Source organism: Pristis pectinata, chromosome 12 (assembly GCF_009764475.1).
Source record: "Pristis pectinata isolate sPriPec2 chromosome 12, sPriPec2.1.pri, whole genome shotgun sequence".
NCBI lineage: Eukaryota > Metazoa > Chordata > Chondrichthyes > Rhinopristiformes > Pristidae > Pristis > Pristis pectinata.
The window spans coordinates 40,153,993-40,178,110 of NC_067416.1; the positions used below are offsets into that span (position 1 = coordinate 40,153,993).

Sequence of the window (24,118 nt, forward strand, 5' to 3'; positions counted from 1 at the left end):
TTACTCTGCCACAAAATGTCCGCCCTGGCCGCGAGGCTGCACAGGTCGCTGAAATCTTCACCTGCAAGGAGTAGGCGAAAGTTCTCTGGCAGTTGCTCGGGGAACAGCTGCTCGAAAAGGAGGCAGGGTTTATGGCCATCCATGAGTGCCAGCATGTCGTCCATCAGCTCGGATGGCTTGTGGTTGCCCAGGCCGTCCATGCGCAGGAGCCGTGCGGCTCATTCGCAGCAGGAGAGTCCGAAAGTGCGGAGGAGGAGTGCCTTGATTTTAATGTACCTGTCCTCTGTAGGTGGATAGTGCAGGAAGTTGATGATCTGTGCTGCCATGTCCTGGTTGAGCGCGCTGACCACGTAGTAGTACCGTATGGTGTTGGCTGTAATGCCTCTGATGCTGAACTGGGCCTCAGCCTGCTCGAACCAAACATGGGGCTGAGTGGCCCAGAAAGTTGGGAGCTTGAGCGAGGCTGCGTTGTGCGAGTCGTTGGGATTCATGTCACGGGTTCCAGATGCTGTCTGGGAGCATTGGGGTCACCAAATGTAGCCGTACACAGCGCGTGGCAGAAAAGAAAATGCAGAAATGCGGAGGCTGGACTGGAGCACACTTCGCTGACTCAAACAAAGCGCATGCCCTCACTGAAGTAACCGAGAGCCTCTCCGGCTGACGTGATGTGCGGTCCCTGCCGGAAGGCCCCCCCCACGGTTAGTCTATGCCGCACTCACGCGCACGTGCCCGCGCCCGCCGATGGCAGTTCGAGTCCTGCGGGTCCGGGCCGCTACCAGAGAAACATTGATCGGGAGCCTTTAATTTCCCCAACAACCTGATATACATTGATCGAGTCTAGTTCTTCAGTTCAGAATGATTCCAAATCAAAAGAATGATATTGTTGGGATTGTCAACACTTGTCAACCTTATGCTTTTCTCTTTATATATCTATAAGACTCATGTTGTTTGTTCTGATATTGCCAGTATACTCTCATAAGCTGTTTTATCCCTCTTTATTAGCTTTTTTAGACTCTTGCTGTTGGTCCCTGAAAATTTCCAGTCCTCTGGTCAACCACTAGCTTTTGCCACTTCTTAAGCTTTAGTGTTTGATTTAATGTTTTCCTTGACTTCTTTTGTTACTCGCAGATGCCACATCTTTCCCATTGACTCCCTTTTTCTGCTTGAGATAAATTTCTGCTGAGTATTAAGAAATAGCTGCTTAAGTACCTGCCACAGCTCATCTCCTCACCTTTCCTTCAGCCTATTTTTCTAGACCATTCAAGACAGCTCTTCCTTCATACCTTTACAATTGCCCTTACTTAAATTGAGGACACTGGTTTTGGATCTGAGGTGTGTGCCCTCAAAGTGTATCTGGAATTCTACCATGTTGTGATCAGTAGTCCCTGCAGGATCCTTAATGATAACATCATTTATTAATCCTACCTCATTATCCAGATTTATCACTATGTATATAAAACTGACTCCTAGTTTTGAGAAGTTCAATTCTCTTTTTATAAAGCTCCAAATTAGGAGCAACAGAGTATTTTTTATCAATTTCTTTAATCCTACCAACCAATATACGTATTTCATTATTAGTTTGTTTTCTCAATCCAGCAGGATATGAAATAATTTGACCACGGATATAAGCTTTAAAGGTATCCCATAATATCCCATGGGAAATTTCTTCTGTAGAGTTAGTTGAAAAGAAAAAGACAATCTGCTCTTTAATAAAATTAATGAAGTTTAAATCCTGAAGCGGAGAAGAATTGAACCGCCATTGCCTGGCGCCAGAAATTATGTCCGCTAGTTTGATTGATAACTTCAATGGCGCATGATTGGAAATGGCAATTGCATCATACTTACAATCAATAACAGATGGAGCTAATCGAAAGTCGATAAAGGAATAATCAATTCTAGAGTAATTGTGATAAACATGAGAAAAGAATGAAAACTCTTTATCGTTGGGGTGTAGAAACCTCCAAACTTCTAGAATTCCAGAATCAACTAGAAAGGAATTGATAAAGATAACGGATTTGTTCGGAAGTACTTGATTAGACACAGACCTATCCATCTAAGGGTTCAAACAACAGTTGAAATCTCCACCCATAATCAACGTATATTCGTTTAAGTTAGGAAAAGATGCAAATAAATGTTTAAAGAACTCGGGATAGTCAATGTTAGGTGCATAAACATTAAACCTAACAACTTTTTTGTTATGAAGTACGCCAGTAATTAATCAAAATCTACCGTTCGGGTCTGAAATTGTTTCGTAACGAACAAATGAAATCGAGGAGTCTATAAAAATAGAAACTCCTTTCAACTTAGCTTGTGAATTAGAGTGGAATTATTGACCTTTCCAAAACCTAAAAAAACGCTGATTATCCTCCTTCCTAATATGAGTCTCCTGAGCAAAAATAATCTGAGCATCCAATCTATGGAAAACTTTAAAAATCTTCTTCTGTTTAATAGGATGGTTTAAACCATTCGTATTCCATGAACCAAAGTTAATTATGTTATCCATTTTACTTAAATAAAGCATATGGTACGTAAAGGGTTAACCTTGCTGCGCAGGAGACTCATTAATCAGGAAGCAGGAAAGAGGTTCAAAGAGGAGCCAAATGTTACAACAATTCAGACATATTTGCAGTTTTAGGTCAGTCCAGAAAGAAAAAGCTAAGCTAAGAATAGCCCCACCCCCACCAATAAAAGCCCGAAAACTGGCCAATAGACAGCTAAAAAGCTAACTACAAAATCCCTTAACCCCACCTCTCTTGATGGCAAATCTCCAACTTAAAAGGAATGCAAGACAACACCATTAGTCAAAACATTGAGATAAGAGTACCAAAAACATTCCGAACATATAAACATGTAGAGAAAAAAGCAGTTAAAATTTCTAAAAGGCGACATATTAAGAAATACAATCTTACTAATAATTCAAAAAAATCATCAAATCAGATTCTAAATTATTTCAAAAATAAACAAATAAAAACAATAAAGTAAAATAATAAAATAAAAGAAAAGAATCGTAAAATAGAAGCATGATAAATATCTATATTCCAAAACCAGACACGATAGTATTAACAAAGGGCAAAAAAATCTCCGGTCATAAAAAGTTCAGATCCATGAGAGTTATTAACTTATAGAACAAATGGGTATAAAAATGAATGAATAGTACGTTTATTGGCCATCTGGAGATGAAAGTTGATTGTTAAGAAAGTTTTCAGCTTCATCCACGGAGCTAAACCATTTACGTGATTTGTCAGGGAGAACAACCCTTAACTGGGTTGGAAATAGCAATGCAGGTTGAAATTTCCTCTGACAGAGCTGTGACTTGATCGGTTTAAAAAGCAACCTCTCTTTCATAATTTCTGGACTGTAATCTTCAACCAGATGAAGCTTCAGATCTTTGTATTGGATAATTCTTTTACGACGAGCAATTCGAATTAAATCCTCTTTGGTATTCACATAGTGGAATCGCAAGATTACTGGCCGTGGTTTTTGGTCTTCGAGAGGTTTAGGTCTTAAAGCTCGATGAGCATGATCAAGTATAGGGACGGGCAGAAAAAACTTCAAATCCAAACATATCCATTAAAAATTTGGAAAAGAATTCAATAGGATTACCAGTCTTGACATTTTCATGGAGACCAATTATCCTTAGGTTTTTTCTCCGACTTCGACTTTCTAAGTCAATAATCTTCTGTCTGTACTGTTCAAATGCTTGAGTGGTCAAAGTTAGTTTCTTTTCCAACGAGTCCAGTCTACGATCTCTCTGTCTGCCAGCTTCATCCAGTTCAGAAATTAGTTTCTGTTACTTTGCATTTTCCTGTTTAAGTGCTGTTAATCTTCCTTCGATCTCCTTTAACAACACTTCCAAAGTGGAAAATCTTTGATCAAATTTTTCATTTTTTTTCATCCGGGAGTTTGGAGATAGGTTCCAAGGTGAGTTGGGGTTCGTCAGACCCATTGCTTTCAGCTGCTGCTTTTTGACTTCTAGTAGACATTTCCAGCAGTTAAAAATCAAAGTCCAATCATATAAAAGTATTATAAAAGTATTATTATTATTTTAACATACGTAGTAAAAGGGTGGTGGGAAGAAATTAAAAAGAGAGTGGAGCAGTGCCAAGATGCAACCTACTCCATATAGCGCCACCAAGAGAGTTAGAACAGAGAGACCGAGGGTTACAAGTATATGGTTTCCTGGAAGTGATAACACAGGTAGACCAGGTGGTGAAGAAAGCATATGGCACACTGGCCTTGATCGAACAGGGCACTGAATAGAAGAGTTGGACATCAATATTCCAGGTGCAGTCTCACCAACATCCTACACAGCTGTATAGGACATTGGTGAGACCACACCTGGAATATTGTGTGCATTTCTGGTCGCCATACTATAGGAAGGAGGTGATTAAACTAGAGAGAGTGCAGAGAAGGTTCACAAGGATGTTGCTGGGACTGGAGGGCTTGAGTTATGAGAAGAGACTGGATAGACTGGGGTTGTTTTCTCTGGAGTGAAGGAGGCTGAGGGGTGACCTTCTAGAAGTTTATAAAATCATGAGGGGCATAGATAAGGTAAGTGGTCAGAATCTCTTTTCCAGGTTAGGGGAGTCTAAAACTAGAGGACGTAAGTTTAAGGTGTGAGGGGAAAGTTTATTACATAGAGGGTGCAGATTATATGGAATGAGCTGCCAGAGGAAGTGATAGCTCCATGTACAATTACAATGTTTAAGAGACATTTAGACAAAATTTAAGGATAGGAAAGGTTTAGGGGGATATGGACCAAATGCAGGCAAATGGGATTAGCTCAGAAAGGCACCTTGGTCTGCATGGATGAGTTGGGCTGAAGGGCCTGTTTCTGCACCTTATAAATCTATGATTCTATCTAACTCTCTCTCTCTCTTCCTTTAAAGCACACTTTAAAACCAACTTCTTTTGGTCATCTGAGGTCACTTTTCCATTTGACTCAGTCCGTTTTTCATACACCTGTTAATATTACTATGAAATGCCTTGGGTGTTTTGCTTTGTTAAAGTTGTTATGAAATTAAGTTGTAGTTGGTAATGGCAACTTTCCAGAAATTAAAGATTCATCTTCAGGAGAGTGCTGCAAGCATTCCAGTGGGAAATTCATAATGCATTAAGTAAGTTGTCTTGCTTTATTTGTACTTCTGTGTAAAAAAAGTGCTGACTATGGAACTGGGTGGAGAGGGCTGTGGGTGGTGGGAAGTGTGGGAAAGGTTGTTTGATAGTTCAAAATCATCTAATTAGTTGTGTCCACTTTGCAGTTGCTTTGAGAAGGTATAACATGGTGGACCTGTTAGGTGACCAGTGAGGAGAGTAAAAAGTTGGCACTTGGAGGTCAATGCGATGAAATCTCCCGGAATACCTTTCAACCAGAGTTGACAACACTGTTATTCTCATTGTCATAGTAATACATCTCCTGCTGGGCCCCTGTAGTAAACTCGTCAAGATTGCCCAATAGAATAAAACAAAGCTCAATTTAACTACAGCCACAGCCGAGGTGACCTTGCTGGCTGCTGGGCTGTCAATGTCAAAAGAAGAACGAGATTGCACCCAAGTAATGGTTCAGCAAACTCCTGCAGATATAATGCATTTGCGTAGGTCATTTGTTAGTTGAGTGACATGCAGGCACACGTATAAAGATCTAAACACTGTGGTGTCACAATACATTATTGAAAACTTCTATCACTACTTTAATGGTTTACTCTTAGAATAGAATACTGCTGAGGCTCAACATTATTCCACGTGAAAGGTCTTTAAAATAATGTTGGAATTTATATACCTTTGTTGACCCTTATAAAAAGGTTGTTTGTATTGTGCTTACTCTTCCAAAAACCCAGTAACTGTATTTTCTTGATCTAGTCTTTAAATACAATCAACAGGAACCACATTCATAATCAACCTGCTGCTGATGGAGCCTCATAACAATGTATGGACACCACTGCATTGTGTTGCCAAAACTGTTGTCTGCTTTGATACTAGGATACACATCCATTCATCACTTGTGTCTTATGTAATAATGAAAACCATGTTAGTTATCTGAATTTATACATCATCAAAAATATAGCACCTTTAATATAGTAATACATGCCAAGATAGTTCACAGTAGTGCAACCAACAAACATTTGATCCTGAGACACAGGTGTCCAAAAATTTGGCCAAAGAGATCAGTTTTTAAAGATTGTAATAGATTATGAAAAATATTAAAAAGAGAGTGAGAGACTTAAGAAAGACTTGGCACTGGAAGGAATTGAAATTGAAAGTGTGCAAGAGGCTAGAGAATAGGAGGAGTGCAAGATCTCAGACTTATCCTGCATTCTGATTCCTTGAAAAGCCAGTTTTATGTGGGATGGAGATACAGACTGAATTCTCAGACCTGCCTTCTGAAACCTGTTGTACTAAATGTAATGATATTTATTTTATGATGAGGTTCAAAATTATTTCTGTCACCACCTTTATGCACTCCAGGACTGTTATATTGATCGCTCTTTACAAACCTGCCAGCAAGGCCATTAATAAATGGCTGCATTTCCCATGAGTGACAATCTATTTTGACCTGAACCAATCAGGATTTATTTTTTGGTTTTCATATTATCATTCTCGACTGAACGGGAATGTTTCTTTAAATCTAAACGTACCTGCTTAAAAATGCATATTCTTCCACAATAGCCTATTTGCAAGTAATTGAGTGGGTCAAAGAAAGAGATGAGCCATCACAATCAGATTACCTGTTGCAATTCTGAGCAGTCACCTTAGTTTGACTGGTAATTTTGCTGTGTTTTTTAATGGCTGTCGGGTGATACAGAAATAGCAATAATGCAGCAAGTCAATGGGACTTGAATGTTTTGAGGTAAATTAGTTAAAGCTGCATTACAAAAACCATTGTATGGAATTATATTTAATTATGTAGAATAGGAAGGACAGTAACAGGTCAACAAAAGCTGATATTTAAATTCCACTTGTGCTTCATCTCATCTTTCCTCATCTAACACTAACGGCACAACCCATCCGTTCCACACCCCTCAAAGGATTATCAAGTGACTTTCATATTTGCATCACTCTCAGGGAAAAGATGTTTCTCTGATCTCCCTGTTTCATTCTTTGGTGAGTTTCTTACATTGGTGAGCCCTAGTTTTCCTCTTCCCCACAAGTGGAAGCAAGCTCACTGTCTCTGCTCTTTTCAGGGTATCAACATTTATCATGCTTTTCAAAGATCTATGTATAATCCCTGCTCGCCCCTCTGGGCAAAGCCGTCCATTTTGTTAGGAAAAATTTTAAAAAGGAGCCTATTGATGATGAGAAATTGCAGAGCTCTGAGATACAGAAGAGTGTGGGTATCCTACTGGATAATTTGCAAAAGGCAGGTACAACAGGTAATTAGAAAAGCTAAAAAACTGTGAAGGTAATTGTATGCAAAGGTTCAGAGGATATCTACCAAGATCATGTCTGCAGTACTGAGTGCAGTATTCACCTTATTTAAAGAAGATTGTTAATATGTTGGAAGGAGTTCAGAGGCTTATTATACTAATACCTGGAAGGAGCAGTTTACCTTATGAGGAAGAGTTGGACAGGCTGGGCTTGTATCCACTAGACTTTGAAAAGTGAGTCGGGACTTGATCAAAGCATGTAAGATCCTGAGGGGTCTTGACAGGGTGGCTGTGAGGAGGACATTTCCTCTTGTGGGAGAATCTAGAGGTAGGGGTCTATTTAAAATAAAGGGTCACTCATTTCAAGCAGAAATGAGGTGGAATTTCTTTGCCTCTGAGGATCATGAGTCATTGGAACTTTCTTTCTCAAAGGGCAATTGAAGCAGAGTCTAAATATTCTTGTCGGTTCTGGATAAGCAAGTGGATAAAAGGTTACAAATCTGCTTCAGGGTCTCTATATTCTTTTTTTTTGTTTACAGCATGGTAACAGGCCCTTCTGGCCTGACGAGTCCACGTCACCCATTTTTTTTAACCCAAATTAACCTACCCATACGTCTTGGAATGTGGGAGGAAACCGGAGCACCCGGAGGAAACCCACGCAGACACGGGAGAATGTACAAACTCCTTACAGATAGCGACGGGAATCGAACCCCAATCGCTGGCACTGTAATTTATAACTTGGCATCCTAAACATCTAGGTAGCACCTCATCCATCATATCATACTTCCACTGTAGCAGTGGAGGCAATTGGCTCAAACTCCTCACTGATAAGACAGCAGTAGATTAGTTATAAACTAATCAGCCTTGGTTTTATTGATGGTGGAGCAGGCCTGAGGAGCTGAGAAGCACTTCTGCTCCTAATTTATACATTCATATTTTTGTTTGTTCTCTTTTCAAGGGAAGGGAGACCAGCTTCTTAATCCTGATGAAAAACACTATAGTGCTGGAGGAACTCAGCAGGCCAGGCAGCATCTGTGGAGAAAAGCAGGCAGTCAACGTTTCGGGTCAGGACCCTTCTTCAGGACTACCTGCTTTTCTCCACGGATGCTTCCTGGCCTGCTGAGTTCCTCCAGCATCGTAGTGTTTTTCATCTAGATTCCAGCATCTGCAGTCCTTTGTTTCTCCAGCCTATTCATCCTTTTCTGATGGGTGTACTGATACATTTCCGGTATCATCCTTGTAAATCTTTCTTTTTCATCCTCTTCAGGGTCTCTATATTCTTTTTATAACATGGCAATCTATACATCTGGGGAGCACCTCATCCATCATATCATATTTCCTCTGTTGCAGTGGAGGCAAATGGCTCAAACTCCTCACTGATAAAACAACAGCAGATTAGAACTGAACTTTCAAAGAATGTCAACCCAGAACCAAAAAAAAGAATTGTAAAGGCTTCCCACCACTGAGTCCTTGAGACATGGTCATCTGCTAGTCAGATATCGGGCTGTGGTGCAGGTGTGTAAGGGTGAATCACCTCAGCTTCCCCATTGATGACTGGGAGCACCTCTTATGCAGTTATTGGGGTGGGGCTGTGGGATTAAAAAGCCACCATCTTCACCACTACCACAGGTGCATACATCAATGTTCCTTGATGTATACTGTAGTTCTTTTCTAGTTGTACTCTCTGCCTGATTGTATTTGTCATTCTCTGTCTAATGAGCCACTCTTAAAGGTTCCACAGAAAACATGCCCAGGAAACATTTATTTTGTTAAGGTCTGTAAGGTCAGGGGAAACAGGACTATGTCTCTGGTGCCTACAATAAAACAGTAGCACAATGCTAATTCATTATGACCTGCCTTAGCAAATGGTCCTGAAATGAGTGTCATTCCCCTCACTTCAATGTCAAAATGAGACTGGGTGATCTCTGGGGAAGTCAACAACAGCAGGGTGTCAGACCAGACTGGGTGTAGGCTATTATACTGATGAACTCGCCATTGCTGGATTTACTTTAGAAGGGCAAACTGGGCTCAACAATGTCAAACTTCTCCTGTTCTGAATTCACTATGTATTATATGGGTACTATGTATTGGCAATCTGCCAGTGTAATATACCTGCCATTATTACTTATCCATCAAAGGCATTTTATCCAGCAAAAAATTGAAATTTCATTATTTTCTATTTTAAAATGTAAAATGTAGCTGTCATTTGTTGAAGATTGTTGTAGGACAAGCACTATTTACACCAGAACCCAACTGATGCAGCCTGCTTGCCATCTGTTGGAATGTTATGTCATTATGAGCGAAAATCTTTAATTATTTGTGAGTGGTTAGGTTAATCAGTACACAAACAATGTACGACACCTTCAGAATGAGTGTAATCCTCTTTGAAAATTTGATTTATGACCAAGCATTTCAGTTCTAGATTTAAAATTAAAAAAATTGCATAGCAGAGCTTGAATCCATCTATAAAACAGTTTGTTCAAAACTTTTATCCTTAGGCGTGGTATTTAAATTCAGTTGATTAAATAAGCTTTTACCCCCAAAAAAAGAAGAAACTTTTCTGAGTTACGGTTGTAAACCCTTACCTGTTTACTAATGCCTGTATATCAGACTCACAGAAGTCTGGCTGACCGTCAACAAGCCCCTTGAGTTCAGAGAAAAGATAGAACTGGATCAAGCTGGATGCTGAACTCAGACATGGCAAAGTTGCCTGCAGCCCCGGTCACTGTTGCATGAGCATTTTAGGGACTGGTGTGTAATGGCTAAATTGGGAAAGCTGTCCAACAGGCAAGTCAATCAGCAGCCCAAAATAGTTGTACACACAGATTCATACCCTATGTGTTACAGCACAACTCCATCACAGTCTCTGGGCATGCCCTGTCCCACCAGAGGTAGTAGCAGGATGATGTACAGGTAAAAGGAAGTAACCTGAGGAACCCTCAGCATTGACTCCGCACTCCGTGAAGTCTCACTGGCAAGGAAACTTCCTCCTGATTACCACCTACTGACCTCTACTGCGACTCCTCCGTGTTGAACTACGATTGGAAGATGCACTGAAAGAAGCAAAGGCACAGAATGTACTCTGGATTGGGGGCTTCAACATCCATCACTAAAATTGGGTAGCAGCGTGGCTGAATCCTGAAGAACGCATCTGTCAGGCTGTGGGTCTGTGGCAGATGGTGTGTGAACCAACACAAGAATAAATCTACTTGGCCCTGTTTCTATCTGTGGGAGATGCACCTGGATAGGATGGCACTGGTAGGACTGACTACTTCACAATCCTTGTGGAAGCAAAGTCCTATCTTCATATGGATCACACCCTCCATTGTGTTGTGTGGGACAATAATTGTGCTGAATGGAATGGATTCCTTTCAAGTTTGACAGCTCAAACTTGGGCTTTGATAAAGTGTGTTGGACCTTAAGCCCAGGTTTGTAGCAGGACATTAAGCAAGTTTCAGAAGAGGAAAAGGAGTTGAGGGAAGGGGTACATGGATCAGTCCTTGTTTCATTTCACTTGGACCTCTTTATCTGTACTGATGCTGCTACCTTCACTCATACAGAACTCAAACATTTCATTGCTTATGCTGCTAATCTCTTATGAGCTCGCACTTTCACAAGGTCCATCTCTGAATTTTCCCTTCCCTCTCTGAATCTGTCTCAGGGGATAGGTTAGCGACAAACATCCACAGACTCCCATATATCCTGACTGTCCTTTCTCTCACCCTGCCTTCTGTAAAGACTATAGTCCATTCTCCATGCTCCATCCTATGTGCTTTGATGATGCGTTCTTATACAGATCTGCCTCTGAGATGTCTTCGTTATTCCTTTAAACGTGGCTTTCCCCCTACCGTGTTCAACAGAGCCTTTGATTGTGGAATTCTTTGCCAGAGAGGGCTGTGGAGGCCAAGTCATTGGGTATGTTTAAGGAAGAAATTGATACATTCTTGACTGGTAAAGGGGTGAAGGGTTACGGGGAGAAGGCAGGAGAATGGGGTTAAAAAAAAGCCATGATTGAATGGCGGAGCAGACTTGATGGGCCGAATGGTCTAATTCTGCTCCTGTATCTTATGGTCTTATGGTCTGTATCTCATCTATTTCCCACAGCTCTGCTCTCATTTCCTCTTCCCCAAGACAGAGCGAAGATCGACTCAAATTCAACAATTCTAGACAATAGTTTTCTCTGTATTCGGACTCTACAGTCCTGCTGCAGGGTATCTATTTGTAATATTAACTTGTTTTTTCTCTCTCCACTGACACTGACTGATTTGCCGGGTATTTTCTACAGCTCTGAGCTGCATTTCACAGCTTTTAGATGTCCCTTCCTTTATCTCCATAAATTCCCTCATCAATCTATCAACCGAATAGCTTTATCATTATGGCAACCCTGGCCCCACCTATCAGTGATTTTCCCTTTGACCTTTCTATCCCTTTCCAATTTAAAACTAACTTGTTTTCACTCCTTGCTTGTGATGGTGGGTCTACTGAAGCATTAACTCTGTTCCTCTCTCCACAGACGCTGCCTGACCTGCTGCGTATTTCCATCATTTTCTGTTTTCATACTGAACAAGATGCAGCTCTTGTTCTAAGTTGATTTTCAAAATGAGTGGTAGCCAGTTATGCAGTGTCATACCTTTTCACAAAGGAACAAAAGAATTTAAGAACTAAGATCAGGATTAGATCAAAGGGCCCTTGAAACTGCAGCTGTTCCACCATTTAACATGACCTTTGTTAATCAGCTCTACTCCCTCAGCCCTTCTTGAGTCACTTTGTTCCCTTAGGGCTAAAAATTTTATCAATACCATCTTGGAATATATTAATTGTCTGAATATCCCAGTCCCGATTCAGGGTTTCAACCCAAAACGTCAACAATTCCTTTCCTTCCTTAGATGCTGCTCGACCCACTGAGTTCCTCCAGCAGATTGCTGCTGTATTCTCAGTCTTGTTGGGTACAGAAAACAGCCCACTCCTTATCCCAGTACTAAATAGTCAACTTCTTATGCTGATCCCTTGATCCCTGCTTCTAGCTTTTCCAGGAAGACAGATGTTCAGCGTGAACCCTAGACCCTAGCAAACGGTCTAAGAACTTTATATTTTCTGTTTAGATCGCGATCCACTGAGGCCCAACTTCAGCTCCTTTCTATACTCCACCAGTTACTCTTTGCTATTCAGAAAAAGGCCCTTTTATTCCTATTATCTGTATTCTGTTCTCAATACATTCTAGCAAGATAAGATAAGGTAAGATAAGATAAGATTTCTTTATTAGTCACATGCACATTGAAACACACAGTGAAATGCATCTTTTACGTAGAGTTTTCTGGGGCCAGTCCGCAAGTGTCACCACACTTCCAGCGCCAACATAGCATGCCCACAACTTCCTAACCCCGTACGTCTTTGGAATGTGGGAGGAAACCGGAGCACCTGGAGGAAAGCCACACAGACACAGGGAGAATGTACAAACTCCTTACAGACAGTGGCCAGAATTGAACCCAGGTCGCTCGTGCTGTAATAGCGTTACGCTATCGCAATCATGAGCCCTGAACTTGAGTCGCAACCTCATGTGGCACACATTTTTCAACACCTTCTGGGCATCCATATTCATTACATCTCACTGATTCCCTCATCTCTAACCTGCAAGTTACAACCTCAAAAATACCATCACATTTGCCAAGCACTGCTTCCTTTTTGTAAACTTGTGTGGATTCTGTCCAAATCAGCAATGCCCAACACGATTCACTACGCTCCCAATTAGAGTTTGACTTCTCTTCTTAGGCAGTCCCTTGGGGTCAAGGATGATGTTTGATCACTCCAGTTTTGTGAATTGTGATATGGCTGAAGATTTCTATGCAGGAACCTTAGACTGACACTGGTGGGGCTGTTCTTGATTGCTGGATGGTGGTAGTGGTGGTGAGGAGATGGGGAGTTTAGTTTGCTGTAGCTCTTTCAGTTGCTTTTGCATGATCTCTGTGTGCTCCTGTGCCTTCCCTTATGACTCTCCTCCATTTTGAGCAGAAACGACCATAGTTAGTGGGAATGTTATACTTTGAGAATATCCTTAAAGTAGTTATTCTGTCCTCTTAGAGATGTCTTCCTGTGACAAAGCTCAGTGTAGGGTGATTCTGGGGATGTTGGCCCGGAGGGGATTAATTTATCTATCATGCTGATGGATTTGGAGAATTTTGGAGAGATAATGTTGATGCTACCACTCCAGTGCTTTGAGTTTTTCACATCTGTGAACCATACAGGCTGGCAGGTTCACTGCTGCTCCATTGATGAAAAGTTCAGTGCCTGGTCTCAGGCTTTAGTCTTTGAATGCCCTTTTCCTCAGTCAGTCAAAGGCTGTGCTAGCACATTGGAGGTGGTGGTGAATTTTATCATCAATGTCTGCCTTCACTGAGAGGTGAATCCCAAGGTAAGGGAGGTAGTCCACATTTTTCCAGGGTCTTGATTGTCTGGGTGGTGCTGTGCGGCAAAGGCAAACTGGTAGAGGTCCTTTATCTTCTGAATGTTCAGGGTAAGGTCCAAGAGTTTGGTTAAAGAGTCAAAAATGACTTGGAGCTCCACCTCCAATGCACACATATGCACGTTTCGTCTGTATCAATGACTGAATTGAGGATGATCTTGGCTCTTAAGTGCTGATGACAAAGATCGACCAGTTGTCCACTGACTGTGTAGACTAAGTTCACTTTAACGGGAAGCTTGTTGGAGTTGAGATGCAGCATTGTGGCAAGGAAGAACGAGAAGAGGGATGGTCCAATGAGATTGCCTTGTTTGATCCCAGTCTCCATTGGGATTGGGTGGTGGGGACATTGGTTCGGACCATGCCTGCATGTCATCATCTGGTAGATGTAGTATGGAAAGAATTTCTGAGGTCTGCCAAATTTAAGAATGATTCTCCATATTCCCTCTCAGTTTGTAGAGTTTTAAGATCTTATGAGGTCGGAAAAGCCACGTATGGTGGTTGGTGTTGCTCTCCACATTTTTCTTGGATTTGCTGTGTGGTGAAGATAATGTCCCTTGTACCTCTTGATAGAGGAGATCCATACTACAACTCCAGGAGGAGCAAAGGCCTGTGCGAGTCCTGATGCAGGGTTTCGACCCGAAACGTTGACAATTCCTTCCCCCCCACGGATGCTGCTCGACCCGCTGAGTTCCTCCAGCAGACTGTCTGTTGCTCCAGATTCCAGCATCTGCAGTTTCTGGGGTCGCCTCTGGGAAGAGGCAACTGAGGAGGCCATTGCAATGACTTCCCCTGTGGCAGACAGCAAGGATACCTCCCCTGTAATTATCACAATTGGACTTGTCTCCTTTTCCGAAAATGGTCCCAATTAAGGAATCTCTTTTATCCCCTGGAACATCCTTTTCTTTCATGGTGAGTAAACAGAGGTTGTGAGTTCTTATTAACAATACTTCAGAAAGAATTTTCCTGACAATTAATGTCAGGTAAATTGCCTCAAAATTCCATGTTTTCTCATCTTTGTCTTCCTTGAACAGTAATGTAACACCTTTTATCTTTCATTGTTAAGAAACTGTTGCAGATACAGGGAATTCTAGAAGATCAAAATCAATATATGCAATTGATCTGCAGGTATCTTTTTTAAAATCCTGGGACGTGGGCCATCAGGTAGCTTTTAATATCTCAAGTCCTTTATTGATATTAATAACTTTAAATTTTAGGCTCTCACTGGGCCTTTGATTCAATACAAAATCAATACAAATTAGGCTGTGAACATCTTTTTTGTAGGGCTACAGCTGTGCTGACTGGTTTATGAGTTCAGCAAATAAAATGCCACAGAACTGTATATTTGTTAATGTCAAAACTTTCCGCAATAACAATTTGTATTTATTTTGTGCCTTTAACAAGATGCCCCAACCTGCTTCACAGGAGAGAAGTCAGGCGAAATTGATACTAAGGCAGAGAAGGAGATCTTGAGGAGATTCCAGAAGCTTAGTCAGAGGCAGGCTTTAGGGATTTTTTAAGCACAGGGATGGCAAGAAGGAGTAGAGATATTTAGGGAAGGAATTCCAAAGCTTAGGACATAAACAGATGAAAGACAGCCACCATCGGTGGATCAAAGAAGATCAGGAACATATGGAGCCCAGAATTAATTCAGCAACCTGAAACATTAGTTTTGTTTTCCTCTCTCCTCTGATGGGATCTCAGGCTTGGGAAGGGTCATGGCAGAGATTACTAACTTATATTAACTATAACTTTCCAGTATTGCCCAGCATGTCCATCATTTTCTGTTTTTATTTCTGATTTTTGGTGTTGCTGGCATTTTGATTATGATTAGTTCTTAAGAGGACTGCAGATATGAAGGAGGTTGTAGCGACTGAGAGTGCAGGCTATAAACATCTGCATACCATGATAAGAATCAGCACATTGCTTGACTGGAAGCTGGGTCAGTCGGTAGATAATGGGTGAATCAATAGGATAAGGAGCTATTAAAAGATTAGGAGTTTCAAATGAGCTTAACAGGAGATAGAGTCGTAGAGAGGTACAGCATGGAAACTGGCCCTTTGGCTCACTGATGTAAAAGGTAACTGGAAATGTAAGGGTCAATGGCGTGCAGCTATTATTTCTTCAACCATGGTGTGATATTGCTTCAACCATGGTGTGACTATAGTTATGACTGCAAGTTGTGCAGGTGCTGGTGAGAAACAAAGGAGTACTTAAGGCATATCTTGTTTTGCTAAAAGTTTGCTGTAAGCAACTGCTCTAGTATGTGCAATTTCCCACATAGGCTTCTTTAGATTAAGTATAAAAGGAGGGACACTAACATGTAAATCTCTGAGTGGGGATCAGTACAGAGATTGGGTTACACTGTTTACTCTTTCTCTTTAACCCTCACTCCCGCTAGCATTAAAATAACAAAACATTAATTGTATTCTCCTTGGTTCTGCTGTTGTCTGCTTTATTACAGCGTGGGTTGACTTTCACACTGTGTGCACACTGAACGACAACCATCCATTTGTACTTATCCTACATTAATCCCACTTTTTATTTCCCCCACATTCTCATCAACTACCACTCACCTACACACTAGTGACAATTTACAGTAGCCCATTAAAATATCAACCTGCACATTTTTAGGATGTGGGAGGAAAACGGAGCACCAAGAGGAAACCCACGCGGTCACCATGCAACTCCACACAGACAGCACCCCAGGTCAGGATTGAACCTAGTCTCTAAACTGGTAAATTGTTTTTTTATTGTCACATGTACCGAGGTAAAATGAAAAACTTTGTTTTGCATGCCATCCATACAGGTCATTTCATTACAACAGTATGTTGAGGTACTACAAGGGAAAACAATAACAGAATGCAGAATAAAGTGTTACAGTTACAGAGAAAGTGAGAAAGTGCAGTGCAGGCAGACAATTAGGTGCAAGGCCATAACAAGGTAGATTATGAGGTCAAGAGTCAATCTTATTGTACTATGAGGCAGCAGTTCTCCTAGCTGTGCCACTGTGCTGCCATAGGACCCTAGGATATGGTGCTGTAATAGGATAAATATTAGTCCAGATGTGACAGAGGTACAGCTGAGGGTTTCAACAGCACGTAAACTGAATTGGGGCAGAGAAGAACAAAACCGTGCATATAGAAATAGGTGATTTTGATTTTAGAGTTGATATGGGGTTGGCCATTCCTTGTGAGGTCAAATGGGATCTCAGGCTTGGGAAAGGTCATGGCAGAGATTACCAACTATATTAAAAAGTTAACTATAACTTTGCAGAAGCTGACAATCTGACTTTAAGTTTTTCCTTTGTGCTTGTAATAGTAAATTTGAAGGCAGAGTATTTTTTTGCAATTGGCTCCTGGTGTGAAACCTCACCAAATGAGAAAGTTTCTTGGGGATTCCAGCACCTGACACCACCACAAATGGGCAGAGATTTCCATTCATGGAACAAAGCAGTAAAACTACCTTTGAAATAAAAACAGAAAATTCTGGAACACTCAGCAAGTCAGGCAGCATCTGCGGAAAGAGAAACAATTAATGTTTCAGGTCTGATGAAGAGTACTGGACTTGAAGCGTTAGCTGTTTTTACTCCCACAGATGTTGCCTGACCTGCTGAGTTTTTCCAGCTGTGTTTTTTTTAATTTCACACAGTGACCTGACTGATTAAGACCAGGTTTCCTTCCCGAAAAGGCATGAATGAATCAGTTCCATGTCGATGGCAAACAGACTACTTCGTTATTACTTCTAGATTCTTTTTACACTGAATTTAAAGTCCAGGTCTCTGGATTATTTGTCCCATGAGTAACAACTAAATCTACTGCACCTGTACTGATAAAAAGTTGCCTCTATATATGCTGTGACCACTGGTAAAGCTCTCAACTTTGAGTCAGAAGTTCTGAGTTCAAGCCCCATTCAGATATTCAAGTGTAAAGTGCAGAGAGTGCTGACATTTTTAATTCCTCATCCCATACCCACTCTTGACCTTTGAGGAAAAACTGAACAGAAGCCCTTAAGAAAATGTGATGGGAGAGATTGTGGTAGGAAGCCTTGCTCTCTGATGCCAGTCATTTTAATTTGGTCCCATTTCTTGTTCTGTTTTGCACCTCTCATTATTTTCTTTAAATCCCTTTGCTGCTCGTTACAGTTCTCTTGGTCTCAGCCTACCCAATACTTGAAGGGCAACTTTGTTGGGCTCTGTCAAAAGGGCAGGAGGATGGGACTCATTAAGTAGTTCTTTCAAATAGCTGCTCCCAGCCTGATGAGATTTTTGATCCATGGAGTGCTGCATCCTCTCAGGATTCACTGCTGCATTTACACTTTTCAATGCTCAGCGCAAAGAATTAACACTTGAAGCCATGACGAATGGAATACTGGGAACGTGGGTGAAGAACACAGGTAGAGCTGGACAGCTGATATTATAGTTACTGTCTGGATATGGAATTGAAGAGCCCAGATAAGAGTTGAGAGAATGGCAAACTTGTTCCAAGCCTGACTTACAGGAGGAGGGTGGCCAATGATAGGAAATGATAAGGATAACAGGTTCTGAATCATAATTTCATTAACGCGCCAACTGCTATACCTGGCCTTACTCAGGTTGCTATGCTGGCAATCATGATGTTTGCTTTTATTTCCATGTAGTCAGGCTTGATAATATTTCTTGCAAATGAAATAAAATTCAATTTAAGTATATCATTATTTCATGAATAATATAATTAGGGGATTAGAATCATGTAGTTACCAATCAAACATACACACTGAAAGTAAATATGTATGCAAAAATTACATCCAATAGAATTCTCATTAAATAGGTATATACGTAAGCACAATGTGCAATTTACTAGATTTGAATGTTGAAGTGCTTCAGAATACATTATATTTATTTTGAATCCAGTGTAAAAATATATAGGTTATTTTTACCTCCAACTCTGGAGCAACCAACATATAGCTGACCATGGGAAAAGCACTGAGTTTTGAGATTAGCCATAGAACCATAGAACAGTACAGCACAATACAGGCCCTTCGGCCCACCATGTTGTGCCGACCTTCAAACCACTCCTAAGACTATCTAACCCCTTCCTCCCACATATTCCTCTATCTTAAATTCCTCCATATGCTTATCTAACAATCTCTTGAACTTGACCAACGTATCAGCCTCCACCACCACCCCAGGCAGCACATTCCATGCACCAACCACTCTCTGGGTGAAAAACCTCCCTCTGACATCTCCCTTGAATTTCCCACCCATTACCTTAAAGCCATGCCCTCTTGTATTGAGCATTGGTGCCCTGGGAAAGAGGCGCTGGCTGTCCACTCTACCTATTCCTCTTAATATTTTGTATACCTCTATCATGTCTCCCCTTATCCTCCTTCCCTCCAATGTGTAAAGCCCCAGCTCATTTAGTCTCTCCTCATAATCCATACTCTCTAATCCAGGCAGCATCCTGGTAAATCTCCTCTGCACCCTTTCCAATGCCTCCACATCCTTCCTATAATGAGGCCACCAGAACTGAACACAGTACTCTAAGTGTTGTCTAAGCAGAGTTTTGTAAAGCCGCATCATTACTTTGCAGCTCTTAAACTCGATCCCACGACTTATGAAAGCTAACATCCCATAAGCTTTCTTAACTACCTGATTGGCTGCAACCTGCAGATATCTGGCTTTTCAATTGGCTTCCTTTACATCTGGATATAAGGCTAAGAATATCATTGGTCAAGGCATTGAAAACCAGGCAGTGTCCTAGATCTAGTCCTTATTTTTGTCAAATTAGATTGTCTCAGTTTCTGCAATAGAATGATGACCCAATAAATGATTTTTGTACCCTTGAACTTAGGTTACAAAAGGGTCAATTTCTAGGATTGGCTACAGTGGCCAATTCTAGAGAAATGGGTTTGAATTAACACAAGAACAGAAAGGGATATTGTTGTACTGTGTTCCCCACCTTAACTGCTTGTGGAACTAAAAGCCTCTTTAGAACCAATATGATATGGCAGATAAATGGAGAGAATTTGTTTATAAGCTGAGAATTTCAGCTCCACAGTGTTAATAATATGCTGACACAAAGGTCTTCAATATGCTGACAATTTTCCTCAATGCTGTCCATGAAGGTACTCTCTCCAGTTACTGGCTGAGTATCTTCAGCATAATAACCTTGAAAAATTATTGGCAAAAACACTCTTCAAAATTATGAACAAAATTCTTCTTGCAATTTTCCAAAGCTTAACATAAAGATTTTGGTACTTTGAAGCCAAATACTCTTAGTTTTTTGGACATAAAAGTTCTGTTTAGCTGGAAGTTCCTGCTCAGCCACTGTCATCAGAAATCATCAGATTTCTTGGGGACTTGCTTCTATCATAATCCAATTTATCACAATGAAACAACTATTCCTGAGCTTAGTGAATCAAGTCATTTAAAATGTATGCTCAGTATGTTTCTTGAGTCTATGAAGGATTTTGTGTTAACAAACTTCAAACAAATGATATTATTCAAAAATACCTTGTTCTAATAGAATAATATTGAACATAGAGTAGGTCCACAAGTATTCATTATGGCTTTCAAAATGCATAGCGCAAGGAAGAAGACAATGTCAGCAAGTAAACATTGAAATAGGTAGATTAAGGCCAAAAACTTTTAGTGATTTAGTCCTTGTGCCTTCTTAATGCTCATAGTAAAATTATGTTGAACAGGGAACTGAAGTTGCATGAATTGAAAAGGCAGATCAGATGAGGTAATTGGTATCTGAGGAATGAAGACATTTTCCCCAACAGCATTACCAGTCGTTATTGTAGCCTCAATTACACATGGTAGTTATTTTTGAACTGATAGTCTTGTGCTGTTACGTAGTATTGGTGGATCCAAATTCCTGAGTAGTTTGATTGCAGCTACTTGTAGTTCAAGATGATGTGCTGGCACACCAGGTAGTCTCATAGACTTTAAAAATTCAGCAGGCAAATGCCCAGCCTCGTCAACATCTGTCACACTGTCAATAGATTTATATCATACAAATTGTCCGGGAAGCTTCAAAGGAGAACCTTTATTCATGGCCTGTGCTGCGTCATTTTTTTGGTGCTAAAATTGCTCTTTCACGCAACCATTGGTAATTCAAATACTGTCGAGTGACATTTGGGGAAACAGCTTGCATCGGATCATTAAGTGATGTAACAACTCAGCCTAAGTTTTTCATCAACATAATTCCTTTGTATTTAATTTCCCCTTTTCCTAATTTGAGTAAATTTGAAGCAAACTCTCTCGCAGGTGAATTGCCTGTCAAATGTGTTCGCAGTCTGGTTTTTAAGCGTAATTGTTTAACATTTTCCCAAATATATGATACTTTAATACAGGCTTTCAATTCCTCTGCTTTAGAACCTCATGGAATTACTGGTAGCATTTGAAGAAAATCTCCAGCTAGCACTAAAGTAACACCTCCCATTAATTTATTATTGTCTCTAAAATTTTGTTATGTTCGATCTAATGCTTCAATGGTGGCTTTGTGAGTCACTGTACATTTATCCCAGACAATACGTTCACAGCTTTTTTAGAAGTTTTTCCTTTGCTGTTCCGCAACCAATGCTACTTGTATTTAAAAGCCAAATGTGTAGTTTCCACGTCAAATGTGTTTTTGATGTCACAGACAGGGCAATCATGTTTTGTCTTTGAAATTCAGCCCAAAGTAGATTAATAAGGAAAGTCTTTCCCGTTCCACCAGAAGCATTTAAAAGAGTATGATTTCTTTATCATTGCAAGCAGTCACTGTAACACTATCTAAGGCATTTCTTTGGTACTTCACTAAGCCTGGTTCTTTCCCTGGGATATATCCGTCTAACTGGTTTAAATCATAACTGGTCTCCCGCAGAAACTTGGTGCACAAATTTTCACTTTCTCTTTGTGGGTCAGGTAGACCAAAAGTACTTGGGTCAGGTCCAACCAAATATTTAGTACCTCAAAAATAGATCTGCAAAAAAAAACCTCATTAATTTTCAATGGGGAAATTTCAAATTAGGCCCCTTTAGGTCAATGGGAAGACTCCTATGGGGATGTTAGAAAAACTAAGAGTGTGGTGAGCATCCTTATGCTGATATAAGACACACAGGCATTTATTATCTGTCTTGGGATGAATATTAGGATAGTACAGCAACAACCCTGGTGTTTCAGTTTGGAATGGGTTGTCTTTGCCTCAGGACAACAGTGTTGACGTGAATGGTTGAGGACACTATTACGGTGTGGTAGACATATGTCCTGGTAATTCTATCACACAGTACCTGCTTTTTATGTATTATGTGACTGAATTGACTCACAAAATAATTCACCAATCACAAAAGCCAACCAAATCCGATGCTTGGAGCAGCTGGAGCACACAGGGTGTCATCAATACCTGTGCAACACTCTGTTGGAGAAGCCCCTGTGAAATTAAATCATGGGAATGAAATTAACACTTGGAATCCTCAGTGTCAGCCAAGAGAAGGAAGGTATTAACAAGGACGTAAGCAAAAGGAGCAGGAGAAGGCCACAGGACCATCATCACAAAGTGGAATTCAGACCAGTTCTCCTCGAGCCTCGGCAGCACTAACATTACTCATTGGCCAGTGGACCCAAACCTTGGAAATCACATGATAAGGCAATAGTCAGATATTGAATGACTGTGTCAAAGTGCCAGTCTAGTGCTGATCTTCCCGCCTCCCAAAGATGTTGCTCCATCTGATCTTGGACTCTGCTCCATTTTTCTGCTTGATTCTCATAACCACTATAGACCAAATATATGTCTCCCTCAGCCATGAATACACTCAGTGACTCTGGTTCTCTAGCTTCACAGCTCTCAGAGTTAGGGAACTCCATAGATTCACAGCCTAGTGACAGAAGAATTCCCTCCTCACCTCCATCTCACTCTACCCCCTGAGTTCTGCATTTCAGCAAGAGGGAAAACATCCTCAAAGCATCTACCCCAGCAAGGCCCTTCCAGATCTTATTCTTCGAACTCTAATGCAAATAAGCCCAACACGCTCAATCACTCTTTGTATGTCAACTCCTTCACCCCAGGAATCAATCCAATGAACCTTTACTGATCTGACTCCAATGCAAGAAAATTCTTCCCTAAACAAGGTAGCCAAAACTGTACCCAGAATTCTAGATGTGATACCACCAGCTCCCCGTTCAGTTACAACAAGGCTATATGCTTTCATAAGCCATCCCCTTTGCATTAAAGGATATTTTCATTTGCCTCCCTGATTAGTTCCCGTACCTGCATGCTAACTAGTGTTTCATTTATCTAGACTCCTCAGTACATTTTTTAGTCGTTCTCCATTAAAAAAATATTCTGCTTATCTAGTTTCCCTACCCAAGCCAATAACCTTACAATTCCCCAAATTATACTCTTGGAAAGGGGCATGTCAAAGAAATGGAAGATCATCACACTCACCAAAAGCTGACCTCCCTGCGATGACCAACAGTGCTGACGTATAAAGACGCAGATCCCCACACTGATCCAGTCTCCTTCTTGGGTCCTCCCGCTAGTGTTCACTTCCATCTCTCCTTCATCACAAGCCAGAATATTTGCAAGCAAGTAATGCAACATTCACAATATTCTATACATGCAAGCAATAATGTTACCATATGTTGACCCTGATGCATGCCCTATTTTGTCTGTTTCCCGTGTGTCATTGCCTGTCCTACTACGTCAATGCAAAATGCTGCCACTATGGCTACAGATAAGCTGGTGGTTGGCTTCTCTCTTGCTGTGAGGATGTTTGCAAATGACTGTGAAGACCAGAGATGCCTGGCTTCAGACTGCATCATCTGCCACAGCAGTCTTGGCAATAGATCTTGGTTGGAGTAGATGCTGCCAAGGCATCGAGAGCTATGGACCATGTGCTGGTTAATAGGATTAGTGAAATTGGGCACTTGATCGTCGGCATGGCCAAGGTGGGCTGAAGGACCTGTTTCTGCGTTGTATGACTCTATCACTCTACGGGCATTGATTTACTGATCTGTTGGACAACTGCAAGAGCTTCACAGAATGTCCATGTTGGGAGCACAAATGCTGCTATCCTGAGACAGGAGAGCAGATTCTTATTGTACAGACCCACTGACACTTGCCCACACTGGGGCACCAGGTAGCTTGGCAATCTGCTGGACAATGGATCAAGCAACCTCTAATGCAGCCTCAAAAGTCCGTGCTGTTAGTGAAATCCGGCATTGAGAAAGCAGCAGTCTGTGCCCAACTGCCAGCTGGAATGGACACAGGTTGACCACTCAGTACCCAAGTGCTGGGTGCCCTCCAACCATGCTGCTATGGTAACTGGGAGC

The 24,118-nt window shown here is 41.1% G+C and overlaps 1 pseudogene; it reads right to left on the minus strand.

The window, feature by feature from the left end:
• Nucleotides 1-704: 704 nt before the first annotated feature.
• The window catches only part of LOC127576941 (CTTNBP2 N-terminal-like protein), a 144,014-nt pseudogene continuing 120,600 nt past the window's right edge, over nucleotides 705-24,118 (minus strand).